General features: G+C 41.8%; 1 long non-coding RNA gene across 1 annotated transcript; it reads left to right on the top strand.

Annotated features, from left to right (window-relative positions):
• Window positions 1-5,887: 5,887 nt before the first annotated feature.
• LOC307261326 lies at window positions 5,888-7,127 on the top strand. The gene is made up of 4 exons (XR_013845216.1): window positions 5,888-6,361; window positions 6,497-6,612; window positions 6,724-6,824; window positions 6,958-7,127. It is a non-coding gene; the product is annotated as an uncharacterized lncRNA (long non-coding RNA).
• The last annotated feature ends 273 nt before the right edge of the window (window positions 7,128-7,400 follow it).

The following is a 7,400-nucleotide window of genomic DNA, read 5'->3' as shown; positions in this document are numbered from 1 at the left end:
ATGAAAGAAAAAAGGAGTGGATCTGTCACACTTGCCACGAGCACCTTAAAACTGGAAGTATGCCTCCACTTTCCATGGCTAATAATCTAGAGCTGGCAGATATTCCCACTGAACTTTGTGATTTGAACATTTTGGAGAGGCATCTCATTTCCAAATGCATAACATTCGCCAAAATTATACCACTACCGAAAGGAGGTCAACGCCAAATTTGCGGAAACTTGGTCTGCGTCCCATCAGAAGTACAAGAAACGGTAAATGCCTTACCGAGACTAAGAAGTGAATCTCAGGTCATGAGAGTTAAACTTAAGAGGAAATTGTGCTATACCGGCCATCAACTTTACCAAAGTGTAACATGGACTAAACTAGTGAGGGCTTTGTGCAAACTAAAGGAGGTCCATCCGCAGTACACTGACATAACAATCCGAGATGAGGAAGAGCTTTGTGACCCATTAATTGATGAGGAAGCTAATGACTTGGATGAGGAAAACATGGATGATACGGACTATAATGTAGAAGATATGATGGAAATTGACACCTTTGAGAACGATGCACTCTGTGAGCCAGAAATTGATTCTGAGAACGATGAAGAGGATACAAATAGTCAGTTGTCTGATGGTCAGCAACCACAGCAGCAGTCTGAAAATATTGAACAGGAGAGTGATGAACCTAATGGCGCCGTTGCTCTCGAGTCATGTCTACAACCAACTGATTTGACAGATGAAATATTAAGTTTTAGTGAGGGAATCTACTCGGTTGCACCCGCTGAGGGAAACAAACCAGTAAGCTTTTTCAAAACTCCTAACCTAGAGGCAATGGCTTTTCCCGTTCAGTTTCCCACTGGTCAAAACACTCTAGACGAAAACCGTCCCAAAACATTAACACCCTGCAGTTATTTCAAAGCTAGACTTTGCTGTGTCGACGACCGTTTTGCTAGGGATACAAACTACCTCTTCTTCGCTCAATTTGTATCCGAGATATATCAGGCCACTTCCAGCATGTCAATACAGCTGCGTAAAGGAAAACCTTTTACACGAGATGGTCGCAAAATAACCAATGCAATGTTGCAGAACAAGCATGAGGTTGAAAAACTTGTGCGTAACAAAGATGCAATCCGGTTCATGACACCACTAAGAGGCTCCCCCGCCTTTTGGGAGAAGACGACCAAAGACTTGTTTGCTATGATTCGTCAGATGGGGACGCCAACATTCTTTCTTACATTTTCTGCTGCTGAAATGCGCTGGAAGGAGGTTATTACAGCCATTAAAGCTCAACAAGGCGAACAAGTGAACGTTGATGCACTCGATTGGGAGGCGAAAGCATCCATCTTAAGATCAAACCCGGTGACCTGTATGCGACTTTTTGACAAACGTGTTGAGGCTCTGTTCAGAGATTTGATACTGTCACCCGCTCAACCCATCGGTAAAGTGGTGGACTGGTTTTTGAGATTGGAATTTCAGCACCGTGGAAGCCCACACATACACTGTCTCGTATGGGTAGAAGGAGCTCCTGTGTTTGAGGAAGACTCGGATCAGACGGTTTGTGATTTTGTTTCCAAGTACATCACAGCTCAGTTGCCTGATCCAAACACACAACCTGAACTGCACAAAAAAGTTACAGAAGTTCAGATGCACAGCAAAACACATTCAAAGACATGTGTTAAATATTCCAATGCCAACTGCCGTTTTGGATTTCCTAAAATCCCAGCCCCAGAAACCATGATAATACGATCTAAAGTATTGGAAGATGAAGATGAGAGAGAGTTGGTGGCAATAAGAAAGCTCAACGCACTAAAGCGCTTAAACGATGTAGCTGAGAGCGCATCTCTGACTTTAGAGCAGATGTTGGCATCATGTGACCTAACGGTTGAGGAATACATAGAATGCCTGTGCATTAAAGCCAAAGCAAGTGAGGTGGTTCTAAAGCGTGATCCAAAAGACTCGTGGGTAAATGGATACAATCCTGCCCTCCTTGAAGCCTGGGATGCTAATTTAGATATACAGTTCATTCTCAACCCTTACTCGTGTATCATGTACATCTGCAGCTACATCAGCAAAGCTGAACACGGTTTAAGTGAATACCTCAAATCAATGATTGAAAATTCAAGTCATGAAAATGTAAATGAGAGCGATGAGATGAAACTGGTAATGCAGGCGTACTCTAAGAAAAGAGAGGTCAGTGCTCAAGAGTGTGTGGCCCGTGCATGTGGTCTACGCATGAAACAGTGTTCACGCAAGGTCATATTTGTACAGACTGATGACAACGCGCTAAAAATGAGTTACCCCATGTCCTTCCTCGAGAACAGAACACCAGACTCGGTTAATTTGTGGATGAACGGATTACCTGACAAGTATCAATGCAGACCAGAAACTCCAGACTTTGAGGCAATGTGCTTGGCCGATTTTGTTTCCACTTGTAGAATCGTCTATGGCAAACAGGCAAAAGGTCCCAACGTACTGCCCCTACTGAATCAGATGGGATTCGTTCAGAGAAGAACAAGCGGTAAACCCGCTGTTATTAAATATCGTTGTTTCTCACAGGAGAAGAATCCTGAGGAATTTCACGGCTCATTGCTTAAGCTTTATGTCCCCTATCGCTCAGAGACAGAGCTAAAAACAAGAAACTATCCCACCTACCAGTCCTTCCACGACCGTGCCAGAGTTTGGATACCAGGTACAGAGCACCCTGAGATGGTGTCTTGTGTTGTGAAGCGAAACCGAGAGAAATATGAGAAACACAGGGAAGACATTGACAGCGCCATTGCAGACTTTGAACAGAATGGTGTTATAATAAACGAATGGAGTAATCTGGCTCCCGAATGTGAACTGCAAAGGTTGGAATGCATTGAGGAACTTGAAGCCAGACCAGCTGATGAGGATAACGTGCAAGAGAACGTGCCAGACTATAATCTGAGGACAGAAAACAGACCAGAAGTTGCCATCATGAGAGAAGCCCCTGAGATAGATCCTGCAATGTTGCGGCAAATGTATCAAAACTTAAACCAGAAGCAAGCATCCGTTTTCTACGCCATCAGAGAGTGGAGCATAAAACGCGTCTGTGGTTTAAATGTGGAACCGTTCTTCTATTTCATTAACGGTGGTGCTGGAACAGGCAAGTCTCATCTTATCAAATGCATCCACGCAGAAGCATCCAAAATATTGCGTACACTTCCTCGTAATGCAGAGGAGTCTGACATTTCCAAACCTACCGTCCTGTTAACCGCATTTACTGGCACTGCGGCCTTTAACATATCAGGCACAACACTACATTGTCTCCTCAAGCTGCCAAGAAGTTTAAAGCCTCCGTTCATTGGCCTTGGGAATAAACTAGATGAAGTCAGGGCAGAGCTTTCAAATACAGAGATACTCATCATTGATGAAATCTCCATGTGCTCAAAGTATCTCTTTGCCTATGTCGATGCCAGATTGAAACAAATCAAAGGAAATCAGAGACCTTTTGGTGGAATGTGTGTCCTCGCCGTGGGTGATTTCAATCAGCTCCCTCCTGTGAGACAGTCTAAACCGTTGTGTGTCTATGATCCAACTCAGATCGACCTCTGGCGCGACCAATTTCAGATTATCACGTTGACCGAGATTATGCGTCAGAAAGATGATGTCCCATTTGCTGAGATGCTGAACCGCATCCGCGTTAAAGAGAAGGAAGAAGCATTATCCGACCAAGACAAAGCTTTGCTTTCACAGGCTATCACTGATCCTGCACACTGTCCAAAAGACATACTTCATGTTTATGCTACAAATAAACAGGTTGATGCACATAATTCAACATCACTAGAGTTGTTTCACTCTGACATCATAAGGATAGATGCAGATGACTATCGAAAAGATCCCAGAACTGGTAGAATGGCGATACAAGCTACACCTTTGAAAGGGGACAATAAAGAGTTACCTGACTCAATTAAAGTTGCTTTAGGCGCTCGTGTCATGCTAACCAGAAATATCGACGTGCAGTCTGGTCTCTGCAATGGAACATTTGCATGTATTGCGAAAATAGTGACCAGTGATGAGGGTAGTGCTTCACACGTCAACAAACTTGGTCTAGAACTCGATGTGGCAAGAAATCCCAGCAATAGCAGTGCAGCTGATAATATTGTCTACATTGATAGACAGGAAGAAAAACTACTGAAGCAAAAGGGAGTGGTTCGCAGGCAGTTTCCTTTAAAACTTGCATTTGCTTGTACAATACACAAGGTTCAAGGCATGACAAGGTCCTCAGCTGCAGTCTCACTAAAAACCATCTTTGAACCAGGCATGGCCTATGTTGCTCTCAGCAGAGTTACTTCCCTCAGTGGACTACATGTTCTAGATTTTGACGAGACAAAAATATATGCCAATCCACAAGTCAAAATAGGTCTTGCAGCCATGGCAGAAGCTTCATTTGAACATTTAATGCCTCTACTGAATGTCACAGCGACATTAAACAGGCCAGATGTTCTCACCGTCATCCACCACAACACAGAAGGACTTCCTTCTCACATCGCTGATATCAAGAGTCACCATGAACTTCACCTTGCAGACGTCCTCTGTCTAACAGAAACTCACTTACAAGGATCATTTGTCGCCCAAAGTCTCCATTTAGACGGGTACAAGATGTTTAATCGCAACCGAAATGTCTCGTACACAAACTGCCCTGACATGGGTCGCAAAAATGGTGGCGGGGTCGCTATCTATGTAAAAAACCATATCCAAGTCCGTGAAAAGCAGTACATTCAAAATGCTACAGATATTGAGTTTACAGTTGTCAAGCTTGAAGCTCCATTCAATGCGCTGATTGCTGCTGTTTACAAGCCTCCAACCTACAGCATGCGCTCATTCCTATCCAACTTGCAAAGCCTCTTGGATTCGCTAGAAATTATGGATCACCATCCGATCATAGTCTGCGGAGATTTTAATGAAAATCTGTTGTCCAGAGCAAGCAAGCCCATCCTTGAACTGTTTCAGTCAAAAGGTTACGAGCAACTTATCACAGCCGCTACCACCGACAAAAATACACTCTTGGACCACATCTACATCTCTCGACCACAGTGCTGTCTGCATTCTGGTGTGCTCCAAACTTACTACAGCTACCACAATCCTGTGTTCTGTACACTAACCTCAGAAATAATCTAAATGTTAATATAGCCTTGGTAACCATTTCAAAGTGTAACATAACTAAGAATTGTGTAATACATTGATGATTCTAAGTCAATGTCTTATGATGAAAAGGATTAGAGTTTGTAGTTATTGATTTCTCAACATATTCTTTATATTTATATCTTGAACAAAACTTAATACAGAAAAATACTGACATTAGTTTGTGGGTGGGATTGTCCTCATCAGCCAAGCTGTAACATCTGCTTCGGCTGTTCCAGCCTTTTACAGGCTGGGAGGGAGGGAGGGATGGAGGGACAATCTCACTCGAAAACATTCAAAGAAAAATATTCAACTATTTCTACCTGAATTGCAACAACGACAAAATATTAAATTATGTTTTCTTGAGCAGCAAAGCTTAAATAAACCAACTGCTAGGTATTGAAGAAAGTTGACATTTCAACAATCCTGTGTTCTGTACACTAACCTCAGAAATAATCGAAATGTAAATTGAGAGTATAGCCTTGGTGACTATTGCAGACTAACATAACTAAGAATGTTGTAATGCATTGATGGATTGTAAGTCAACATCTTATTATGAAAAGGATCAGATTTCATAGTTATCGATTTCTCAACATATTACTTGAACAAAACTTTACACAGAAAAATACTGACATTAGTTTGTGGGTGGGATTGTCCTCATCAGCCAAGCTGTAACATCTGCTTCGGCTGTTCCAGCCTTTTACAGGCTGGGAGGGAGGGAGGGATGGAGGGACAATCTCACTCGAAAACATTCAAAGATGACAAAATATTCAATTATATTTTCCTGAGCGGCAAAGCTTATTAAATAATGCAGCTGCCACGTATTGAAGAAAGTTGACCTTTTAAATTTGTGAATAAACTATTCTCTCAATATATAATATAATATAATGGCAGTCCAGAGAAGTGTTCACAGACAGGACACTGCAAATAAGTGCAGGTAACTAAAACATAACTCATTGTTAACAGTAATTGTGGGAAGTTGTTATGATTCATTATTGCTCCTGCTGCACTCTACATGACTCCTATTTACTAAATAAATTTTTGTCTGTATATTTGTCTACATAAGTGCCTCACAGTTGTCACTAGGGAGGCCCTTCAGCTCAGACATGACACCAGAGGTCTTGAAACACCAACATTGTGCTTCACAATAGACGTGAGAGACATCTACTCAAGGCAGAGAGAGACCAACCACAGAGGTCTTCATCGCCCTTCATAGTTCTCTGGAACAGTGCCAAGTATGTAACTACATATGTTTTATGTTAATGCTGTATCAAAGCTTGCATAACTCTTCATGTCTAGACTGATTTGGTTGTTGTCACTGTCGTCAGTATTTACTGTGAGTAACAAAAAAATTCACATTTGGTTTTCAGGCTGAGAGGTGGAAAATATGAATCTGCACCGAGGAAACGTGGTGATACTGGGGCAACAGAAAAAACCAGTGGCAAACAACCTGTGTGGCCATCTTGAGCTGGAACAATGCTTTTTTGTAAGTAAACGTTCTAAATCGAAATTGCAGCTGCACCTCAAACCCTCACAATGTGAAAAAAAAATCAAATTATCAATTGCTTCTGATCTTTTCTCACTTGATCTGTGCCAGGCTGAGAGTCTTCAGCATCATGGAGAGGTCAACTCAAGGCAGTTAAAGACACTTCAACTCTGTGACTCTTTGCTGAGCTTTCAATTCTCTGCTTCAAAAATGTAAGTAGATTATATTTGATGCTTTTTTAATCAAACATTTGAACTTGTTTGTTCTACATGTGATTTTTAATGACTATTGTATTATAACATGTGTTCCCTCTCATATATACATTTACATTTTCATCTTCTGCAGCAGTATCCTGGAGGCCTCAACTCGACAAAGATGCTTCCTGTGGCTGTCCATCCAGATGGCCACATGACCAACCATCTCAAAGGAGAGACAGGATCGTCTGCAGAGCTTCTGATGCCATCTCCTAATACACATAATCATATGTACTGAGGAAGAGCAGGAAAGAGGCAGGCAGTGCTGCTCCACAACTCTGTACTGAGCATGTAAGTAGATAATTGTCAATGCTTTTTTTACTATAACATTTGACCTTGCTTCTTATGTAAGTGATTAAATGCATATATAACAAATGATTTGGTCTTATTGTAAAACATTTGTCTCTTGTTGATCTTCTTTACAGCAATTTCCTTTGGGAGTCTACTTCTGGACCTCAAACTGCTCAACTCAGAAACAGTCGCTGCCCTTCCTCATCTGGCCACTTGAAGAATGACTTCTGAAAAAGAGAGTTT

This window comes from Ammodytes marinus (assembly GCF_949987685.1).
Source record: "Ammodytes marinus genome assembly, chromosome: 15".
In the NCBI taxonomy this organism is placed as follows: domain Eukaryota; kingdom Metazoa; phylum Chordata; class Actinopteri; order Uranoscopiformes; family Ammodytidae; genus Ammodytes; species Ammodytes marinus.
Note: the sequence above shows the minus strand (reverse complement) of the source record. Positions and strands in the feature narration are given on the sequence as shown.